Here is a 24,753-nt window from a genome sequence, read left to right on the forward strand (position 1 = left end):
GTCTGCTTCATCCATCTGTTTCATCTCATGAAATTCATGGATCATGAGCTCCCTGGAGAACGTCCAATTTTCTTGCTTCTGTAGTTGAACATTCACATTTTTCCTTCCTGTAGACAAGCATAAATATTGTGTAGTGAGCAGTTTGTCTTGTTTCCAATTTCAGCACATCATATTCTGAAGACTATGCATTATTCAGAAAGGTTCATGGGTTTACTTACCAATTAATATATAGCGTTATGATCTTTGAATTTCCCATTGGGTGTATTCTCAATGCACACTTCAATTGGTGTTCCTGTGCTATTTCTATGTAACTACTGAGATACTCATTAATTGCAGTTAAATTGCATCTGCATGACACTGAGGAACCAGTTACATTTAGAGGTATGAAGGCTTTTGCATTGCTGGGGCGTCTGAGCTTGAGTCTTCAGGTGCATCTTTGTTCTCAGCAACTCTTGCAACAACATTCATACATAGTGAGTCTTCCCCGTGATCAACACTAATGCAGGTGGCAGTGTGGTTAGTTTGCCAGTGAAACATGCCCTTCAAATTAAAAATGAGTATTTTGAGGTAAAGTTGATTCATTAGACTGTTCATAGAAAGCAAACAAAAGATTAGAAACAGGTAAATTAACTTCCTTTAAAAATAGAGGTAAATATGTGTGGAATACTTAGGTATTCACCCGGCTTGGCCAAGGGTGTTATAATCATAAATAATTCTTCTGACCTCCACGGAAGGAAAACACTAAATTTTAGATTTTTAGATTTTCCTTCAGATTTTACAAACACCAAAGTCTTGCTCTAAAGTGCAATTTTAACTGGAAGAGGCTCACTCCTCTTGGAAACAGCCTTGGTGCTGGTGGGAGGGTGTGTGCAAGTACACCAGTAATAAATTTCTCAGGCTTTTACCTTGGAATTTTATTTCCCTTATTGTTCATGTTGGCTGATGTACACAGTTGTTGCTAGGGTATACACCCACTGATAACCTTGAGAGAACAGAGCAGAGTCAGATGAAAAACCTGAATATGGAGGTTAAGATCTATGACTTTATTTTAAAAGAAAACCAGAGATATATTCAGCTTAGATCTGTCCATAGCAGTATTGTGATCTGAAGCAGTGACGGTTTCTTCTGATTTGTTTTTTAGATTGTTTATTTCCAGCAATATCTCTGTTTTCTTCCCTTTGCATTAAGAAAATGATCCCACAAACTCACATTTTGCTAATACAATTGATTCTGTAAGACAAGCACTGTGCTTTGCAGCTGGTGGAAGTGCACGGAAAAGCATCATCTTCTCTCCAGGCAATTCATAAGTCACCACAGCCCAGATGAGTTCCAGTTTGCAGGAGCTGCAGAAGATAAGATTATACGCTCATTCCCCATCTCCTAGGAAAATGAAGAAAAAGTCAGGGAGGATTTTGCAGACATGTGGGTCATGTGTTCCCAATAGCGATGACCTGATCCAGGTAGAAAATATTGAAAGTCAGGTAAGCAAATCTCAAAAGAGTCAGCGCAGGTCTTGCTGTTCAATGTCTAACTTCTTTTCAGAAGAATAAGACCTCTGCAGGGAACATGCTGTCAACTCCAGACTGCTGTTTGTCTTTCTGTGTTAATTTGTAGCTATCTCTTTTCTGGATCTTCATGTATTTCCACCCATCTAAATTACATTCACTGTAATCCATAAAGAAAACATCCTGGGGCATCTAATCTTTTTACTCTTATCATTGATGAATATCTACTTGTGACTCAAGAACACTTACTTTGCCAGGCATTCAATTAAAACAGAACAAGGAGCACGCTGATGTGGGCAAATACTTAGAAAAATTAGGAATTCACTCTGAACTACACAAAAGTGTTGTATGTCAAACAGCAATCAATAGAAACCTCAACGCAAGAAAAAAGCAGTGAAATTTAAATGTATTGAAAAGAAACAGATGCTTCTTTTGAGACCTTGAACCTGAAGGTCATATTCTCAACAAATTCCTGTTAACATCAGAAAGAAGGTCATGATCTACTTGATTTTGTACCTGTTACCACATATGAGCAAATAGAATTAAACTTAAGCCTTTAGTTTATCCCTCTGCGTGTTTCCAAGCCTTTCTTTTAAGGAAATCTCACATCCTGACCTAATAAAATCTGTGAGATGAATTAGGGGGAAAAAAGTATCCAATGTCACTCCATCACACTGCTATCACAGGAACTTGGGGAAGCAGAAACTTGGGGAAGGCATCCTGTCAAGTAATTTGTACTGATCTGCTTCAACCACAGAGATATAAATACTGAATTAGACACCTCTACACTTCGATCCCAGAAATGGTGTCAGACCAAGCAGTCAGAGAAACCAGGACTCTGAAAGATAACTGCAGTAAGCAAAGATGTTGGATATACCGAGAAGCTGATAGTAGGAAGTATAAATCACAGGTTAATCTATCACTAATAAAGAATTCCTGAGGTTGCATGAGATAGAACTGTGATTAGCTTCAGTTTGGAAATCCAAGAAAACGTGACATTGTAAGCAAATTCAAAACCAGAACACCAGAAAAGCCTCTTGTCATCACTGAAACCCCTTCCTCACAAGAGCAATCGCCTAAGGAGTTCCAGACGTAAGACTCCCAAGCTGCAAAAGCATCACAGCAGATGAAGAGAAAAGATTAAGGGTGCCTTGTGACGAGAACAGGGAAATGACCAGAAAACACCTTGGGGAGCAGACCATGCCCTGTGTTATAGCAGGAGATGAAAAAAAAACCCACCATAATTGCATTGGTTTGACTGGAATGTCTTGACTCCAGCTTTGCAATGCAGTAAACCTGAATGCATAAGCAGAACTTACTACCTAGGAACCCTGGACATTTTTCAGCACAACTAGGGGCACATGTAAATCCTGTCCACTGTTCCATCTCCAGCTTTCAGGTGTGTTGAAACACAGAAACCACATCCAGCTTAGGCAACCGATCATCACACTTCAGTGTAATATGGCTCTTACTCACAAAGTAACCCCCTCACTAGTAATAGGCTTTTCCAGAGTATGTACAACTTGCCTTCAGAAACAAAACTAAGTGTTTACATGAGCTTTCTGACCACAGAGGGGGATGGCCTCATCCCTTCTATGTCTCAGCTCCCTTGGATCCTGGCCAGGAAATACATCAGTGCGGATCTCAACAGTGACCTCTCCCCAAGGAGAGTGTGGGAGATTTACATTTTGCCATATAAAATTACCCCCTCGTCCCAAAATTCACAGCCTTTTTCTCCCCTCTGGACGTTAAACCTTTTGTTTACTCCCATTAACCCAATTTATTGACTGTATTACGTACGTGTGTCTCAGAGCACACACTAAGAATCAAGCATTTCTGTGTGATGTTTTGCTGCATTTATCTCTTGGCTGCTTTGCGTAGCAGAAGAGGATCCAAGGCATTTCCCCTGATGTTCTTTAGATTTTAGCTTCATGAACTGTGGTCTCATAGTGACACACTTGCACATCTCGGGATATAGCACTGTGGGAGCAGGTGAGAGAAAGATGTCTGCAGCTAATGGTAAAAAATACACAACTTTGGATTATGGAATATGTTTCCATGCTACTGTTAAATGCAAGTTTTCTGTTCTTCCTCAGGCTGGACCTCTGCTAGGAACTCATCAGTGTCTGCTATAGTGAGTCCAAGTGAGGTTGGAAAGCTGACAGAAGTATGGAAATTGGGTTTATAAAGACTTGAGGACCATGAGCTGTCCGAGATCATGCAAGAAAGAAATAGGATTAAAAATTCAAATAAAGTTTGTGGGAAGATTAAACAGATTGAGTTGATTTAGGCAGGACAGGAAATACGGGACACAAAGATGATGATGGGACTAGAGGTTCTTTCTCATGAGGAGAGGCAGTCTATTCAGCCTGCAAAAGGCTGAGAGCTTATAAATATCTAAGGGGTGAGTGTCAAGATCTCCAAACTTTCCAACTCCTACCATTCTGCGATTATGGGATTCTGTGAAAATGAAAAGGAGCACAGATGTGGCAATATGCAATAAAAACAGTAATAACGTAAGTTGTGACCACTCATTTTTTATGACCTCCAGTGTAATCTAGTGCAAGGTGCAATTCAACTGATGTCCACCTGTTGAAGAACAGGAAAACCCTCTGCAGATTGCTGCTAACAGTCTGTGTGCAAATACAGAATTCCTTTCTTAGCAGGTTAAGAATAGATTAGACAAATCAGCTGATCCTTCTACACAGTCTTTTGGGAGTGAATATGGTCTGTACTAGGGAAAAGGGATTCATCTGCCCTGAAAGTAATCACATAAGGTTCTCTTCAGCCGTCAGTGGAGGGAGACTGACACATAAGGCAATAAATATTATCTACATTAAAGGTTCAAAGTATTGTTCCCTTAGGTCATTGACTTATTCTCGTTGAATGCGAGAGTACTGAAGGCAGTCAGCTCTAGCTTAGACATCTACCTTTTGGGTACTTAAAATGGAGCAGATGCCTCCATACCAGTGTGCCTGGAATCCTGGCCTTGTCTTTCTGCTCTTCTTTGATGCCAGCTCCTCTCTGATTAATCTTTGTCCTCTTATTCCCTGCTTTATGATCCTGCCAACTGCAATACACAACATTGTCCCACTTCTAGTGCCACCTTGGTCCCCACAGCATGCTTCCTTTCCAACCCTCTCCAAATCCCATCATGCCAAGCAGAGTTAAATTGATTAATAAATCATTCACTTCATAAAACATTTGGTTGAAAAGCGAGACAAAGCTGGAGAATCCTGGTGGAATTACATACGTTTCGATGTAGGTTAACTTTCCAATGAGAATGTTAGTCTTTTTTTCAAGTTTCATTTACAGTCATTTTTTTCCCCCTTACCTGGATTCTTTTCAATAAATCAAAGTGTGCACATGGAACACAGGCAAGAATTCATCTTATTTCATTTACATATAAGGTTTTCACCTTAGATTCCCTTTCTATTAATAAAAAGAGGTTAGAAAAATAATGCCACTTCTGACCAGGGAAGTGATTCTCCCCCAGTACTCAGCACTGGTGAGGCCACACTTTGAATTCTACCTTCAGTTTTGGGCCCCTCACTACTAGACGGACATTGAGATGGTGGAGCATGTCCAGAGAGGGGAAACAAAGCTCACAAAGGGGCCGGAGAACAAGTCTTACAAGGAGCGGCTGAGGGAACTGGGGTTGTTTTGCCTGGAGAAGAGGAGGCTGAGGGGAGACCTTATCACTGCCTACATCTGCCTGAAAGGAGGTTGTAGAGAGGTAGGTGTTGGTCTCTTTGCCCAAGTGATAGGATGAGAGGGAATGGCCTCACGCTACACCAGGGGAAGTTCAGATTGGACATTAGGAAAAATTTCTTCACCAAAAGGGTTCTCAAGCACTGGAACAGGCTGCCCAGGGAGGTTGTAGAGTCACCATCCCTGGAGGTATTTTATAGATGGGTAGATGAAGTGCTTAAGGATCTGGTTTAGTAGTGGACAGGTACAGTTGGGCTTGATGATCTCAAAGGTCTTTTCCAACAAAGTGATTCTATGATTCTATATAAACGTCTATATTACGTCTAAGTAATCTCTCTGACCTGTTTCCCAAATCCCATATCAGGGCTTATTTCCCAAGTCAGGAAAGTCCTCTGGATACTTATTCAGAACACACTTCAAATGAACTGAAGTTTTATTGACATCCACTGTAGGAACATATGCATATGCCCAATAATTTCACTCTCTGCCTTCCCAATCAAGGCCTATAAAGTAATAGCAATCAATATATTTGGAGTGTCATAACTAGGTTTCAGAGTTAGCAATGTCTGGAAGCTGCACAGTTATCACACTTCTGAGATAACTCTTTACTTGATTAAGAGATCTTCTGGAGAACTGCCCATGTGAGAGAGAAATTAATTCAAGATTTGTGCCCAGCAATCCATCTCTTTATCAATTTATCTGAAAATTTATGTGTCCCTACTATCTGATCATGTGTATAGTATAGTATCCATCATAAGAAAATCCAGATTTTTCTATCATGCTGCTCTGAAAACATAAAAAAACCTGATCTCATTGAAGCTGGAGGAAAGTCCTCAGCCAACTGTCCTTTTGACATTGCAGTATTCAAGTAAGTGTTCAATAAAGCCCTAGGTGTATCTCATATGGATCTTTTTCAGCCAGAGAGGAAGGACTATGCATAATATTGAGCAATCTACGGAAACCAGCTCTAAGCAGATTTTTTTGAAAAAATCACTCTGTATATAGCAGGACCACCTTGATTATGCTTATTTCTGCATGGACTCACAGAGGCAATTTCTAACCACCTAAACCAATATGCAGATACCATGAAAGAGCTGAAAACCTCTGCAGACAACATAGAAAGCAGTAGATGATAAGGTTATTGTGGTGGCAGGACACCTGCCATAGATGCCTTCGGTCCTATTCTGCACTGCTTGGCACAATGTAATGCCCCAAAACCCACTGATCCTCTTCCAAAATATTTAAGAGCATCACAAAATAGTCGCCTCACAACAGGATACTTTATGGTAGAAGTATAACAAAATGTTTAAGGGATGTGAACCGGCAGTGTACTCCCCAGTCTTAATCAGATGAGCAAAACTCACTCCCTACACATTGGAGCCATTTCTGTGCTTTTTGAGTAAATGAGCAGGGAAAGAAACAGTAAGAAATCAGTGTGCTTGGATACAGCCATGTTGTGGTAGGGTTTCTTTGACATTTCGTTCCTGCACATATTCAAAAACTGGAGGGCTATCACACAACAATCGATCCGTGGATGGTTCAGTTGAAGCTCAATTCTTAAATTTTGCATTTGTATAACTGATTTTAAAACTTCATAATTCATGCTAAGTTGATTATTTAAAGATGCCATCCAATCAGGGAATTAAAAAAATAAATAAGTGCAATGCATTTAACTAGCTAGGATAGAGTGAATTACAATCAAATATACAATTAATATAAGAGTAAACCTCATGCAAGCTGAAAATAAGATGTACATATTTAAGGTATGATAATTAACCATTGGAACAAATTACTGAGGCTCACGGTAAATTCTTTTTCATTTGGGAGTTGCTAAATCAAGACTAAATGTCTTTCTAAAAAGATGTGTTGAGCTTGAAGTCATTAGGTGACAAGCAGCATTACTGATGAAAATCCATATTCACCATTTTTTAGAAAGCCCAATTAAATGTTCATTACAATCTTCCCTACCTTAATAAGAATTTGTTTACTTGTCTGTCCCTTTGCAATAGCAAGCAACATGAAAATAACCAGAAAGGTGATAAAAATGCTACTATTTCAATATAACATGCAGTTACATGATCAAAACAATACTGTTTATATGCACCTTTTGAATCACTGAAGTGACACAGCCTGATATTACTGGAAGGAACTATGCCATTAACGTCATTTTCATGTGCTCAAAAAGAAAATTTGAAATGTCGTCTTGCAAAGCATTTTTAGATTGTTTTCATATCAATTTCATCATAAAATTATGACATTTCAGTTGAGGTGGATATTCATTTCCTATCACTAAGCTTTAAATATATTACAGTACATAATGATAATAATAAAGTAGTACAAACACCAAACACTGAGCACTTGCAAACCTGACCTTGGCTATACTTAAGGCATTTATTCTCATGCAGCTATATATTCCTATCAAGTATTAATATTACATTAATTTCTTTTTAGCATACTAGCTTTACAGGTATAGGCACTAGCTTTTGGTCTTAATTTGCCTTATTGCTTTCTTAGTTGCCAAGCTATTAAAGAGCAAGACAAGATCATGGAATAGTAGAACCGTTAAGGTTGGAAAAGACTTCTATAGATAATCAAGTCTGACCATCAACACACCACCAATTAAACCATGCTGCAAAGTGCCACATCCACAAGTTTTTTGAACATCTCCATGGATGGCGACTCCACCTTCCCTGGGTAGCCTCTTTCAAAGCTCCAACACTCTTTCAATAAAGAAATTTTTCCTGATATACAATGGAAGATCAGATAATAGGAGATCTGAAAGACAGTAATTACAATGCAATAACAAAAGAACAAGATGCCCGAGTAAAGAAATACGATGGAAGGGCTAGAGAAAATACAGAAACTGGGAAGCATAAATATTCTACAAAAGCAGAAATTACACTGTCAGGCTTTGTGAAGGTAAGGAAGGAGTAGGGTTTCACTGGAAAGGTAATAACTCCCCACTGGACACACTGGGATAGCCTGGGCTATGGAAGAGAGAGGAATGTTGAAAGGTAAATTCCTACAGAAACCAAAAGACTTTGCTTCATACAATAAATATCTTATCTGTCTTGGGATTATTCTTCCATGCTGCAGTTGTTTCCTACCCAGCCAAGTTCACCCCTGATTTCCAGCCCTGAGCTTCTTGGCAGTTTTTCAGTTTCCACTATGCTAACAATTAGTGAGCTACTATTGGTGCTCTCCTGAGCCAAAAATTGTCGTCTTTATTTATTTTCCAGTGGGTTTAAAATTGCATGGATAGCTTGTGATAAGATTTTACTCAATGGGAGGGAGAAAAATATTGAATTCCACTCTTTAGTTCTGCCCAGAACAAACAGATGTAAGAGCACTCCCAGAGCATATGAGGTAAATTAGTGCCTTCTCTGTCCCAGCACTGGTATTTGTCTGGTTTAGTGACACTTGTTTTAAACAGTCAGAAGGGGGTCCAGGCAGTTCTGGAGCCGGTTCTCAGCTGGATTCATCCTTAAACGGCAGTCTAATAAAATTCCACTTTTACATTCAGTCTGTACTGAGTCACCATCAACTTTGGGTCACCAGAGGAGGCATCCCTTGAGATAAATAGTGCAGGTCACAAACGAGCTGCACAATGTCCTTGTGATGATAAAATACTAAGCAGAGCTGACATTTAAATTAGCATCCCTGCACATTTTCCAGCTAGATAACGATATGGGTAAGACAGCCAACACCTGTGGCACCAGGAGGGATGCAATTCCCAGGGAGCTGTGGCCAAAGGTTTGTCATAATCCCAAACCATTTATGTTGGAACAGTTTGAAAATAGGCTCAGACAGTCAGAACCTGGCTTTTAAACATGGGTTTACATGCCTCGGTTTTATTCTTTGAGCCTCATACCTCCTGGGACTCAGTTGGCTTCACGGCACTGAGGTCTTTGCATTGGCCCTAATGCCCAGGAAAAAGAGGGAAGAAAAGAGGAGAGAGCAAATAAACAAATGCACAAAATCTCTTTGCTTCTAGAACACAGGAGAATAACTAAAAGAAAAGGTCGCTACAAGGGCACAGAGCAATAATTTCTGAGTATTGGCTTTTAGTAGTTCTTTGCTTCACAAAATGGTTCCCCTTATCCTCTGCACCAAAATCAGCCCGAGGGTCCATTTGAGAGCTGAAAGCCAGGGACTCCCCCTGCCATAAATGGTAAAATCAACACTGTTCCAAAGGAATTATTTTTCCCCAAGCATTCTGTGATGGATTATGGCGAGGAGGTGGTGAAGTGGCTGTGTCCAGTTAGAGAGACTGGCCCTGCATAACCCCAGCTCCTGCCCACCCCCTTCCAAGCATCGCGGGTGGATTATCTGCATGCCCTGCTGCAAGGTGAGGCATCGAGGCAGGGTTATGGCACTTCACACTGCACCAATTTAAATGTGTCGTGAACTACAGGAACTGCCTCGCCTTCTCCCAGTGCAGCAAGGCTCATAAATATTATTAGGTATCAAGTTGGACTAAATGAATCTGCACAAATCAGCCAACTTTACCACACTCCAGTATCTACACTATAAAGAGGTGCCTGACCCTTTGACGCTGCCTGATTTAATTTGGAGCATATTGATGTTATTTATGGCCTAGCAGCTTTAACCCTTGTCAGACACTAAAAACAAGAATACCCGTACAGAGAGTTTCACATTTCATCTTCTATTGGCTGTAAATCAACTTGTTCAGCGAGTCAAGAAATCTCCCAGGGATTGTTTCTGATGGCAGGAATCACCTTGTGCAACCCTGCCTGGTAAACAAGGGGTGCCACGTGAAGGGAATCCTTTCAGGGCAATCCATGGGCAAGCCAAAAAGATTTCTTTTCTTTTTTTTTTTCACTTGAACTTGCATTTTGCATCTTTCTGGCTGCGGATCTTTCCCTCCAGCAAACCCCTGAAGCTGAAAACCTGCTTAGCCTTTTCTGCAACAGGCAGGGGGACAGCGGCGGCTGTCCAGTTTGAGAGAAAAAGGCAGATTTCAGTCAATTCAAAGCAAGGATGAATAGTGGAAAATTCTGTCTCCAGAGAGTGCAACCTGGCACCAGGGAAAGCGCAGGAGCATCAAAGTCAACTGGGTCAAAGCACATAGTTCTGAGTCAATTGTCATATATTCTTAGATATAAATCACACTATAGACAGCCTAAGTCCGTTTGAAACTAATGGCACCTGAAATTGTGTCCTCAGGTAATCCGCACCCACGCTGCACTAAGGCAGGCAGAGGGGTTTAGTGCTTGAGGAGCAAGCTGCAGGGGAGCTGTGTCACCCATCGCTCTGCATGCATGTAACCCATAAATAATAGATTTCATTTTAGCAGGCTAGACGTGTGAAAATGTGTTCATTTCCCTCCAACAGCACGATGCTTGGTATTTGAATATCATTATGCTGATTTAGCATCCTGACCCTAAGCTACAGATTTAGGAAAGAGAGTAAACTAAAAAAAGACTGCAATAAACCACTAAGTACAAACTGAATAGCTCAGTTAATCACTGGGTAAATGCAGTTTCATACAGCCGTCTGATTCCCTGTATTGCACTGGAATGAATTTGCAGTGGCAGATTTGATCCTTTGTCTTCTGTGCTTCAGTTCCCTGCCTATAAAAATCCCAGGGGTGTTGTGAAGATACCTAAACTTAAAATGGTGATTCTCACGTATTAGCTTCATAATATGCTACTCAGAAATCAGAAAATGCAAAGAAACACTAAGAAATCACCTCATAGCTTCAAGAGATGCTGCTGCTGAGCTTGAGATGAATGTACAAGGGACTGAGGGCCAAAGCACAACATCTTGTTTTAACTAAATGAAAGAAACTGATTCTCTCTGCTCTGGAGAAATAGTAGGGAATTTTACAGCTCACTGTAGGATGTCAGTCCTAAATGGGAAGCTGCTGTGGGACACAACCTTGCACCTAGAATTCCATTAACACAGCAGAGACGAGTCTGGTTGAGCCCTGGTCTTACCAAGAGTGCCTGTTGGCTTTGTTTCTTTTGAGAGCTGATACTGCAGATGTAAGAAATGAAGAAAATATCCCCTCGTCTTTCTGCATTTAGGGTCTAATATCAAGGTAGAAGTTTCCAGACAAGGCAGACATAGCTGGAAGGTAAGAGCAAGAGGAACTGATAGTGCAGAAAGGAAACAGGGATGATTCTAACAAAACTTCATTGGTGAGTGATCTCAGTGAAATATATCAGTAAGTCTTGCAAAGAAAGTCAGAGTGAAGTCGTGAAGTAAGTCGGTGATACAAAGGTGGAGAACAGCATGAATACAAAGAGAATTGGAAAAATCACACAGGAGTAGCCACATATCTTTGAAGCCTGTCAAAATAATAGAAAAAGGATTATGCTCTGTAGCACAAAATGATCTCATGCATCTTGGGATGAAAAATGGGGATTTCTGTTCAACAGTGTGATTTAGAAATGTCTGAGACACTCCTGGACTGAGCCACTGGTTAGATGCAGCCATAAAATAGGCAAAACCAACCTGTTGCTATGTCAACCTGTAGATATGTCATATCGCTGAGCCTTCGCCTTGTGTGCTGGAGATGACTGAGGTCTTGGATGTCAAAGAAAGAAGAAATCCAACAGGAAAAGGTGAGGAAAACATATTCCAGGGATTCATAGGATATTTTCTTTCATGCAAGTAAAATAAAATAGTTAACTCCTCCTTCTGTTCAATTTAGCAAAATGAAGCTTGAAAGGGATGAAATTGCAAATATCTCCTTCGGGATAAACAGCAGGGGCTAGGAAAGAACTACTTAAGTTAAAGGACAGACTTAGCAAAAGAGAAAGTAGGTGTAAACTGGCCAGAAATACATCCAGTCTGAAAGTTAGAGGGAAAGGCTTCTACCAGCTGTAACAGTGAGGTGCAGAAAGAGCATTCAGTCAGACAAAGAGGGAGGAATACTCAGCTGCTTTTAAAGTAGAGCTTGATGGATAATGAAAAGAGTGGAGCAAGAGACAGTACACTTCTCTTTTTTAAGGGTGAGGAAAGAGGAAAGGAAAGGGAAGGAAGCTGGGGTAACTTCAGTTCTCAGAAAACAGTGAAAATATAGACACTCTCTTCCTTAAACAAATAGTTGAGGAGTGTGTAAATAATAATCAAATAATCTTCCTGGCAAATAACAAAGAAATGGGTGTCAGCCAATACAGGTTTGCTAAGAAGAAATAATGTAAAGCAAATATTACCTCTCATTATGACAGGATAACAGGCCTGTGAGAAGGGACTGACAATGGATGTCTTTTTCACTTAAGACTTTTGACAATACCTCGATTGACTTCCTCATAAACAAGTGATAGAGCAAGACTCAGAAAGAAACAATCATAGAATTGGTGCAAAACTAGTTGAATAATCAGACACAGCAATGTTTGCTGCTAAAGTACTGTATTGAGCAGTTTTCCACAGGGTTTTTACTGGGTCCTGCAGTCTTCAGTGTTTTAATCAGTGAATACCTGTCCCACTTTGTAGCAACTAGAAGAGTGGAAAAACTACTTTGTGAGATGGACAAGCATGAGAAAATTGGTGTGGAGAAGTGCAAAATAACAACCCTCAGCAAAAATCAAGCTAGATATATAAAGGATGGGATCCAACTGCTTAAACCACTGCTCCTCAGCACAGTGTCTGGGAGACTTTGGCAGATTCAACCAGAACAAAAGTTAAACATTCTGCTGCTGCTAAAAAAGCCAAACACTATACCAGACCATAGGAAAGGAGTCACAAAGCCTTCTTAACTACTGGGATTGCCTTAGTTCTCTAGATTTGAGTTACACACTTTAAAGATGTCGAATAAACCTAGACAAGTGGAACTACAAGAACCCATAGAGGTTTGCCGATCATGTCCCATGAGAGAGGGGTTGACAGATCTAGAGCTGTTCCTACTAATGAGGAAAGGAAAGAAAGAGAGAGGGAGACAGCAAAAAAAAGTTCTGCTATAAAGAAGATAATCTATTCTTGGTGCCTCTGACAGGAAAGTGAGAATGAATCTCAAATTATATCAAGAAATACAGGCTAAGCATTAGGATAAATAGTCTAATGATAGGTGAAGGTTTTGAATTCATTATCTGTGTAAGATGTGAAATGCCTCTTACAGTAAAGACATTTAAAAATAGACCAGAACAATGTATGCCAGGAAAAACATGAGAGTGGTTGATCCTGGTGAAAGATCATGGGACAAGATGAACAGCTTCTAAAAATTCATCTTTTTCTCTATTTTCCAGGTTCCTGTTGAAACAGTCTGTGCAATACAACATCATGAGAATACAGGGAACTAAACTTGAGGTCCAAAGACTGAAGTTCACTTTGACATATGCACGTGTCATTCATACATAGCTCTTACATATGTTGCCCTGAAGTAATGCTGCCTCTTACCCTTGGAGGAGAATGCAACCACTGTTCTGAAACCGCAAGTGTGGAGGGTTTATGTCTTTTGCTAAGCTTAATCAATAGTGGTAATTCTTCAGCACTTTATTGTGGAGATTATGCATCAGAAGGAAGTACTTGTCGAAGGATTACGGTATTACAGAAAAATAATTGGTATATGTCTTTGCTTATTAAATTTGCCCAATGAAAGCGTGGACTGTTTTGGAGTATGAAGAAATTTATTTCTTCAGTACAACTTTGTTTCCAATTTAAAGGGTAATTGCTAGAGAACAGCCCATACCAGAGGTTTTGTTGTGGTTTTTTTTCACTCCAGTCTCAAACACCCTGTAAATGGAAATACATAGATAAATGAGTGGCCATACATAATTTAGAACAGTTGCTTTAACACCGACAAATTCCAGGCTCATTTTTCTCCTCTCCTTCTGACTGAACACTGATTGTTTGACCTTTCTCACGCAGACAAGATGTGATAGCTTTTGATCTGCCATAGGAGAAGCTGATTTATCAGAGCACAGCTGCTCATAGTCTCATATCCCTGCCTCACCACCCAGTTTGCTGGTGTTATCAAGATGGGTGTCAACTCTTTGCAGCAGTTGTGGGCAACAGCACTCTTTTGACTATGGGGCTCATTTTGCAATAAACTAGTGCATCTCCAACTATCCAACTTTCAGAAAGGTGAAAAATACTGTCTGATGTTCTGCTGCCTCCTTAGTCCTGCACTGTACCAGCACAGGAAAGGCAATATCTTTTCCGAGCCTACCACTTGAAGGGAAGGATTTGGAGTATCTTCTCCCTCTTTATTTAATTTCCTATCATCATGTCCTCCCCAAATGCAATTCTCCGGTATAATCTAAATAAAGAAACTGAAACCATTCACAGTGTGGCTATAATCTATTTAAATCGTTATAATGGCAGCAGATGTTTTCTAGTCTAAGATTTTTAGCACCGTGTCTTTACAGACCTCTGCTACTCAGCAGGAGGCTCAAAGTAGGCTAGGGGCTGCAGTCAATTAAGACTTAAAACCTTTTGTTAACATTCACCAGGCCACCAGGTCACTCTTCTACGTAACAGCTTCTTCAGTTGCTATTCATCATGGGCAGGTCAGACTGTGATGGACCCTGCTCAAAGCCTTCAGAGCCAGCCAACCATGGCCTGCTGGCAATGGCCACTACTTTTGAGAAGACAGAAAGAAACTACCTGATGCCATTGTTAGCGTAGAGACAAACACATAACCATTCCAGGTAGGTTATATGTGGTGTTTTATTTCGAGGCCCTGGGAACCAGGGGTATTCAAACCCAAATCAGGATCCAAGACCATCCCGGCGCGTCCGCAATTTAACCCTTAAGTGTTTCATAATCTAATGTATATTCAACAGATTACATCATTTCTTCATGCATATGTATTTGAAGATTGTCTCATCATTTGTGTGGACACCTGCATTTCTTTATCTTCAGTTGACTGCCCTTGGTATGCTTCTGGCCTTCACAAATGTAGACTGTGTTCAGATAAGGTTGTTAGTAAAAGCGTAGGCTTCGCTCAGATAAGGTTGTTAGTACATTCTTTCTAAGCACTCCCTAATATCATACTTGTGAAGGTTATATGTGGTCTGTGAGAAAACCGTCACTGTCTACAGAGACAGACACAAAGTCTGCACAAACTTAACTATAAAGATCAACAAAATTAAATGCTAAATACAATATATATAACCTATAATTCTAAACTTACTTAATTGAGCCCTAATTCTTCAGCTAAATTATCGTTTTTCCAACACCATCATTGACCTGTGGATCTGGTAAAACTGGGCAGGGTCTTCTGTTCTAGACCTGAGACAAGCTCCGGAAACTTGCTTCTCTCCAATGCCTATCCAGACCTACCAGTAACGCTGAGAGCATCAGAGGTACTTTGGGCCATACCATCCCCCTCATTTCACAGGTTTCACATGAATCCACACTGCCTTTCTAACATTTCACCTGTAATAAGTTAAAGCACCAACTTTCAGGGTCATTCCTGGCATTTCTTGATGTGTGGGCATGTCTTTCTTGCGATGAGATGTTCAGGCTGGATAAAGGATCGCTTGCTAAGGCCATTCATGAGGATCAGGTCAAGCATTACTGAAGGAGGACTGACTTACTGTGGTCATTTCCCTTGGTGCTGGCGTGCCACAGATAACATTGTCTCACCAGCACAGGATGATATCCTGATTTGAAATGAACTGAAATAAGGAACAGTTTATCCATCCAAACTCAAAATTCAGCTGAAGACAGCCAGCCTCTTGGCTAAAGAGCTTGTTATTTTCCTCATTTTTCCCACATCTGTTTTCTATTGAGTGTCCCTTTCATCTACCTCTGCTGTTGCCTCATTGCAGCATTACAAATTGCCATAACCATAGTCTGGCTTGTGAATTTCTATATATGTCTTGTTGATTTTCTGTGAGTGAAAGAGTTGGTATAAGACAACTTTATACGTGTTATTAAAAATAGACCTGAACTACTGCATTTAGCTATGAAACCTAAATCAAATTTCTACCAACATTAGTATTTGGACATGAGAATTTTCATTTTCTTTTCAACAGTTTTCAGCCTTTCTCAGGTCATCAGAGATCAACCATAGCTCGAAACAGAGAATAAGCCAAATCTATTGGTGGATTTCTAGAACTGAGATCACACACGCACCTCTTTTGTATTTCTCAGCACAAATCTGGGTTAAACAACTGCCCGGTTCAGAGTCTAGAATGGATTTTCTCCATCTGGTGTTGGCCTGGACCACTCATTTGTGTTTGGTTTTTTTTCTTTCTAGAATATTTACTCAGTTAATTACCTCCAGGGTCTTCAGCATCCTCTTGAATGATCCTAGGACATGGCTAGGTTCGGTTCTACCCCATATGCTTATACATTAAAGTTGATTAATTAGATACATTAAACTTGAAGACTGAGATCTAAAGTTTACTGTAGAGGACTAGAAAACTTCTGTAGATCTGATTATAACACTGACATATTTGGTCCATAAAACATGCATTGTGATTATATGGGATGCGTTCAATGCCCAAGATGTCCTTTCAAGCCCTACATTCTTTATTGTCCTATTCATGGGATAAACATTTGCATGAGCTAATAAAAATAAAGCATGGTTCTCAGGCTAAAGATCTTTGGGAATTTTACTTTCTTAATGTTATACTGGAAAATTATAATGCTGACTATTATGAATGCTAGAATGTGCTCTCTCACAGCGAGTCACTATCAAGGCTTGCAGTGTAGATGTGCATAACTATGGAAATAAAAGGAAGGAATAAAATGAACTTTGAATCTGTTCTGGGCAGTTTTAGCACTATGAACACCCAATTTTTCCATTATCATAGAATCACCAAATGATTCTGAAAGAAGCCTCTGGAGGTCATCTTGTCCAGCTCCCCTGCTCAAGCAGGACCACTCAGAGCCAGGTGCCCATCATCCTGGGAGTATTTTCTGATGTAGTGTTCTCTGGTTTTAGGATTTTTAACAGGAACATGCAGTGAGTCAGGTACAAATAACAGTTCAGCCAGATCAACGACATCACACAGTGATCTGCAAATCAGTTCCTGGAGTTCAAGGAGATGCAAAACACTGATTGACTTTAAGGATGACTTCAAAATGTAGATAGAGAAGAATAATCCTGTCTTAAATGTTACTGGCTTCAGTATGTTGCCCACATGCAGAGAACAGCAAAGTAGATGCTTTTGTTTGCCACGCCGTATTTAATGTAAATAACAAATACTACCTGTTTCAGTATTTCCTAGTACTCTGCAACTATTTCAATCTGTAATTTTATGTTCTAAACCAACTGATTCAGAATTTATGAGTAGGTTTTTAGTAATGATCTGCCAAGCATGAAATGATTGCTATGGTTGTTTAAATTAAAAAGGAGCGACTATTGTGACCCTGTTCTTCATGCTTTAACTCAGGCTCCTGCATTGCCTTTTCAATAGAGGAAGGAAGCACGTAATGGAGTGCAGAGAGCAGTGATGCTGTCTGTAATTTCTCCCCCAGGCTCCCCCCTGGTATTTGGATTTCAGTCCCTTGGTTTTAAAAGGTCACTTGGCAAAAAGAGAATGCCACATTATTCACTCCTCCCCACCTCCCTGCCCCATCCTGTCTCGCCTTTTGGGGAGAAACAGAAAATAGCAGCCAATGCCTGTTTAAAAACAATGCCTGAATCTAAAGTGGAACTATTGACTCCCCTTTTTCATTCACCGCGGTCTTCTCTTGTGTTAGAGGGAGATTACTCCTAAATAGCACCTATTATCACCCCATCCCTCTCAGCCCTTTCCCAGGCATCTTCTGTATATTGCTGCCCCCAATCCTGTCTGCAATGACACTTGCACAGGGGCCTACTGAACTTTCCAAGGTCCACCAGCAAAATAACTCCCTTGGTTATGGTCCTTATTTTCCTGCTTATTCTAGGAAAAATGTCCGGGTTATCAATAGCCCTGCCCAATATATGAGAGAGGCGGCCAAAGTATGGTGAGATAACTAGATAGGTTGGAGAAAAATGCTGAGTCTTCTAAAGTCCTTCATTTCAGTATGGTTCCCAGACCAAATCATGGGATCATAGAACCATAGAATAGTCAGGGTTAGAAGGAACCTGAAAGATCATCCAGTTCCAACTCCCCTGCCATGTGTAGGGACATCCCACTGGATCAGGCTGCCCAAGGCCTCATCCAACCTGGCCTTGAATACCTCCAGGGATGGGGCAGCCACAACCTCCCTTGGCAACCTGTGCCAGTGTCTCACCACTGTCATGGGGAAGATATTCTTCCTTATATCAAACCTAAATCTGCCCCTCTCCAGTTTATACCCATTTCCCCTGGTCCTATCCCCACAAGCCTTTATGAATAGACTCTCTCCAAATTTCTTGTAGCCCCTTCAGGTACTGGAATTTGATAGCCTTATAGGTACATCCTTATTCCCTTTGAATCACACAAGAGAATGGACCCTGGCTCCTGACTTAACTGAGGTTGACTGTTGGCTAAGTCCACCCTTCATCTGGATCTCTTCAGAGCCCTGTGTGGTGTCCCTGTAGTACTGATCGATAATTACTATTTGCCTTTCACCTCAAAATGCCCAAAATAACAGGAAGCCTGGGTTCACGTAGCATGAATTCAGCCAAGATTGCAGGTTCCCACTCGGGACAGGACAGCAGCGTGTGTCTGGAAAAGGAACAAGGCCATGCTGGGATAGCAGTGGTGGATTGCCTAGGGCAGGAGGAGCCGAACGGATATGATCTGTGCCTACACTGCCTGTGTGGTAGTCACAGGATGTTGTGCTCATCCTTAAATAGTGTTTTAGTTAATATACTGCAGTCAGGAAATACGGGAGAGACAAAATTGTATGGTCCTGCAATTATTTATACTCTGTACTCTCCAACAATAGAATTAGCACACGTATATAACTAAGAGCCAACATATCTGTGGCAGCACATCTATACAGTTTTGTTCATCTTCTGATCTTGTGCTTCAAGGCTATTAGCTTATTTAAGTATCTTTTAGCAACCAGTATCATTCAGCAAGCAAGAATGCCCGTATTTTAATCTGGTTTCTTTATTTCTTTGCTATATAGTCTAAGCTCTAATATGCTCACTCGGAAAGACTCTGGCTGGAGATAAATCAGGTTATGCTTCCAGAAAAAAACCTGTCGTTTCTGCTTTCTTGTCATTGGTTCTTTATTGTAATCCTTATTTGTTGCAGTTCCTTGCAGCAATTTCTTTACCAGGATTGCTTTCTGGTGAGCTTTTTCTAAAGAACTTTAGCTGCCACTGAAATCTCTCATCACATCTGCATCCCTGTCTCATCTGCACTGTTCTCTCACAAAGCCGGTGGAAGAGTGAGGGCTCTAAATCTGGTTTTAGTCCATTCCTGTTCTCTTGTCTATACAGTGCAGAGGAATGCACCAATTGTACATTCCTCACAAATAATGTGGTGCCCAGTCCAAAACTTGCTAACCTAATGGAATGTCTGATCAGTTTTAATGGACCTGTTCCTTATTTCACCAACAAAATGCTTTGATCTTCACTAATGCTGACTCCAGTGGAAATAAATCGATGTGCAACAGCCGAGGATCTAAATTATAAAGAAAATGGCTTGTGAGCAGGGCACTGCCTCTGTCTGTCCACAGCATCTAACTCGACCAGGATGCTGCCGGTGCCTTGTGCCTGCTGTTTCCAAAAGCAAAAAGGAGAGCTGCACTGCAGCCACAATGGACAAACAGCAAACGGAAGGCGGTGACTATGCCAACACATTCCAGATGGATAGAGCTGCAGCACCTCCATCCACAGCAGTTATTGGTGTTCGCTCAGAGCAATAGGTGCATATAACCTGCCTTTTCAAGCTGGGTTTTGGGCTAAAGGGATGTCAGCCTCTTCATAAGTGGAGATCTTCTAAGGTCATTCGGTGTATGAGACGTGCCTCCAAAGAGAGATTCATATTCTCTAAACGTGTAATTCCACGGTTGCTTTGTTCCTCCCAAGGTGCTAGGGAGGGGAAAGGGTTTGTTTCAATAGCCATCCACCTTCACCAAGTTATTCCTTTCTCTTTCTTTTTGTCATTGCTAGATTTTCTTTCGCTGTTCAGTGCCAGTGAAAAAAGGCCACCGGGGTAATTCACCAATTCTCCACCATCTCTGTCCAGGTTCTCCGTGAAAATGATCTTTAGCACATGGAGCAGGCAGGATCGTACAGCCAAGGGGAGAACAGGATAGTTTAATTTCTGCAGTAGCTGAGACTGATGTATTAAGGAGACTGTAAAACAGCATCCTGGAGCAGATGAGATAAATGCCTCTCTGGAAACACTTTCCCTTTAAGACTACGGAGAAAGCCCACACAGACTGTTTCAGCTTGAACAATTGTTTGTAATGAAGTGGATCCCACACACAAGAAAGGAGATTTCCAGGGCACAGAAACACACACACCTCAGAGCTGTGCAAAGCTACTGCTTCCAATTGCATGTAACACAGAAAACTAAACCAGCTGATCCCCTTCAGTCTGTTTCATAATTCTGGGGTTTGGACCAGCTAGAACCAGCGAGCTTCCTCCTGAAAATATAACAGCCCTTATAACTGCAATAGCTCCAGTTGGAAATGAAGGAGGGCTAAGCAACCTGTCCCATTTCATTTCTCAGGAAAAGTTAGTGTGAAAAGACAGGCTTTATTAGTGTGGCAGAAAACCAGACAAAAATAGGCCTTTTTTTTTTTTCTTTTTTAAAGCTTTTTTTCTCTTGAGTTTTTCCCTTCTCACTGGACTTTATGTAAGGAGCTGCTCACTCTGAACCAGAGGCAAAGCTCAGCCTGCCACAAGACCTTCTGCCTGTTAAGTCCATGGAGACATAGAAGAGGCATCACCAGAATAACAATGATATTTCTATAAAGGCTTTCAGCTTTACCTTCTAAAGTAAGAGCATGCCTGCTTTTTGAAGCCAGTAGAAAAGTACAAAAGTGTTTTAGGAGTCTTGTATGAACAAGCAGAGGCTGGGAACTTTGATATCAGCAAAGAGAGCTCCTAAGAGATCAGAGAGATATTCAGAGTCCAGAGATGCAACTCCCTCTCCCCACCCCCCAGACTGAAATTCGCATGGGTGCTGCCTTGGGGATACAACTAACAGTTGGTCTGGCAGTCTATTAGGTAGCTTAAAGGATTAAATCCGACAGAGTTTAGTGATCTGGGTCAGGATGATGCAGTTCTCTAACTGCAACAGTTCATAGTGTGTGGTTTTTTGCAGGTAACATTATGTCCAGATGATGGTTCAAGGGTTGCACCATTATCCATGAAACCTTGGTGATCACCCAGGCTTCAAAATCCTACGCATGAATCAAGGTCCATAGACACACATCTCAGCCTTGACCCAGTATGGGTTCACAGGGACTAAAGCACATACAAAATGCACAGAACAAGGGAACAGACCCTCAGCAATTTCCTTATATTTTCTTTTTCTTGACCTCTAAATCCTTTCCCTACTGAAAAGCAGTTTAAGCCCCTTGCCTTGTCTTGAAACAAAGACTTTGGTTATCAGCTGGAGGCCCCCCGAGGTATGCATGACATCCTTTCACTCCCCTTAGCCAAAACTGTTTCATTTTCTAGGATGTCTAGAGTTGGTTATGAGTACTTCAAAAAGAAATAGAAAAGAAGGAGAAAATAAGAAAGTTACTTAGTCTTTTTCCCGGAAAATTTCTCCATAGTAATTTTTAGGGTGAAAAACACTAGAAGAGAATACTAGAAATCATGAAAGAAGCCTGGACACAGAAATAGGCACTTTTAATCACGAGATCTAAATTTAAGGATTGATTTAGAAGTGTCTGACTTAAAAAAGGTCCTTATAAGGACATATGCTCAAGGATGAGGCGGCATAAGGTATTTCTTAATAACTTGGGGTTATCGTAGGACAGCTTGAGGAAATTCAGAGTGAATCCAGTCAGGGCTAGATACTCTGAGCACAGCAAGTTAGCTCCATCCTAACAGATGGCATCGCTGTAAATGAGCTAAAGAGGAAGGTGGCACAATAAAGAAAGGGAGCTGGGACAAGGAGTGGGGGAAATGGCTTTTTTAATAGTGAATTCAGCTAAACTTTGGTGTTGAAAATGAGGGGAGACTGGATTCGATGGAGAAGAATGACTGACATCACCCTGGACCATTTGCCCTCTCTTTTGGCCGGAGGATGGAGGGAATGGTTAATTTTTTTGTCCATGGAAGACCTCAGGAGAAATTAATTGCTTAACAAAATTATCCTCAGCACAGACAGCTGGTGGATTCCTGTCAGACTTGTTTTATGAGGATATCAAGAGTATTTACAATGTTGCAGGGAAGAAATTGGTCCCAAGGCTGACTCTTCCTGCTGCTGGGCAGCAGTACCCCAGAAACAGTGGCTGGTGGCAAACGGCAGCAGGGGACTCTCCTAGGAGAAGCATGGGCTTGTTAACAAAAGTTATTTCAGGAAGAATCTAAAAAAAGACAGTTAATGCTTTTCTGTTAAAGTGGGGAAAAAAAACTCAGTAATATTTTTTTTAAAGTATACTCAGGTTGCATCTGAAGGTCAACCCTTCTGAAAGGACTGGAACCATCTATAAAGAAATGTTTTGGAGAGAAATTTGTGAATTATATCATAGGAGTTCATTTCCTGAGGACAAACATCATTCATAACCCAGATATCTAGCCCTAATGTTTCTTGGTCTAACTCCACCTTCAGTGAAAACTTGAGTCCAGTAGAATTATTAATATGTTGGCAGAGGAAAGGGGATGCAGACTAACAGCTCTTCTACTGTTAAATGATAGAGGCAGAAATATTTTGCTTTTTCCATCTTTTTCAAAACTGCCTGACCCAGAACTGGCAGAAATCAACAGGGAGTTTTTCCATGGACTTCAGCAGATGTTATATCATAACATCCCTGGGAACTAGAGCACTTCACTCATTTACTAGCCACTTTCTTATGACAGATAAAGGAACTGCAAATGGCTGAATTTATGGTAAAAGTCCTCACCAGCCATAAAATGCAGGTAACTGAAAAGCTGCAGCAGCTCCTTAAAGTTACTACAGCCAAAGTTAAGATTGTTGTTTTGGGGTAAATAGTCTTCGTGTTGTTTTTAGCCATTTCAGGTTCTAAAATTATGGTAATATTTCCTCTTTTTCTTCCATAAACAAGAGAGCAGTTGTTCTGTAATAGGCTTTCTAACAAGTAATGAGATCAAGGTAAAATGAAAGTTAAATATTGTTCCATTCCCTTGGCACAGTTATTGGAATGTTCCCAATATTATTAATGTCAAAATACCTTGGAGTGAAATAAAAGCAGCTTACCTAATATCAAGAGGGGTTGTTTTCCTTGCTTCCTTCACTTAACTGTGGATTGAACAAGGAAATGTGGGACAATAAAGGATAGGTCCTGCTAAGTGGAGATTCCTTATAGTCCAGGGACAGAAAACCAGCTCAGAGCAAGAACAAGGGCTCAGAGAGAAGCTACGCAAGGTGGTACTGCAGTTCACATGATTTGGCTCAGTCCTCTGAATGAATTCACATCCTCAAGAGAAAGTTTAAGGGTTAGGTATGTAAAAGGCCCATCTAAAGCATTTTTCAGCTCAAGATAAGGTATAGAAGAGGGCAACAGATGGTGCTGACCATCTACCAGCTAGGACAGCACAAATCACTCATCTCCTTTCTCTGTGAATTGTGAAAGCATACAGAGGAAAGGAAACACAACCCTAAATCCATTTATATCTAAGATATGTCTGTGATAGGAAACAGCTGGAGAACAAGTCTTACGAGGAGCGGCTGAGAGAGCTGGGGTTGTTTAGCCTGGAGAAGAGGAGGCTGAGGGGAGACCTTATTACTCTCTACAACTACCTGAAAGGAGGTTGTGGAGAGGAGGGAGCTGGGCTCTTCTCCCAAGTGACTGAGGACAGGACAAGGGGGAATGGCCTCAAGCTCTGCCAGGGGAGGTTCAGGTTGGATATCAGAAAAAAATTCTTCACAGAAAGAGTCATTGGGTACTGGAACAGCTGCCCAGGGAGGGGGTCGAGTCGCCTTCCCTGGAGGTGTTTAAGGAACGGGTTGATGAAGTGCTTAGGGACATGGTTTAAGGGAGTGTTAGGAATGGTTGGACTCGATGATCCAGTGGGTCCTTTCCAACCTGGTGATTCTATGATTCTGTGATTGATTTTCAAGTCCATCTCTGCCTAACTTAAAAGGGAGAAATGACTGTGTCTTCCACCCCTCCCAGCAGCTGTTCAGCAGGCTGCTGTCACAGCCTGGAACAAGAATTCTTTTGTCTCCCCTGTTCTGATTGTCCCAGAGAGTATAAGAATTAAATATTAATTGAACGAGAGAGAGAGAGAAAGCATAATCAATGCTATTTGGAACAGCTCCATGAGGAAGGGGTGAGGGAGGGCTCGCAGGCGCTGGTGATGCAGGAGCAGACCTGGGACTACATCCCTGCTTCTGCAGGTGAGCATTCCCACAGTGAGGTGCCGGGATACGCCCCTGCAAAAATAAAATATGCAAGGGCTAACAAAGCAAAAACTTTGCCACCTACCAGCCGGAAGAAACAGTGAAATCACGTCTAGGGAAAATGCTCGAAGGCAGGAGAGGATGTTGGTCAGCACAGCTTCTGGACTTACAGATAGAGCTTACTGTGAGATGCTGCCTGCTCT

The 24,753-nt window shown here is 41.1% G+C and overlaps 1 long non-coding RNA gene across 1 annotated transcript; it reads right to left on the reverse strand.

The window, feature by feature from the left end:
• On the reverse strand, window positions 1-24,753 carry LOC128852188 (uncharacterized). The gene is made up of 3 exons (XR_008449895.1): window positions 24,636-24,753; window positions 219-1,343; window positions 1-107 (listed from the first exon to the last, which is right to left on the reverse strand). It is a non-coding gene; the product is annotated as an uncharacterized LOC128852188 (long non-coding RNA).

This window comes from Cuculus canorus, chromosome 4, assembly GCF_017976375.1.
Source record: "Cuculus canorus isolate bCucCan1 chromosome 4, bCucCan1.pri, whole genome shotgun sequence".
Lineage (NCBI taxonomy): Eukaryota > Metazoa > Chordata > Aves > Cuculiformes > Cuculidae > Cuculus > Cuculus canorus.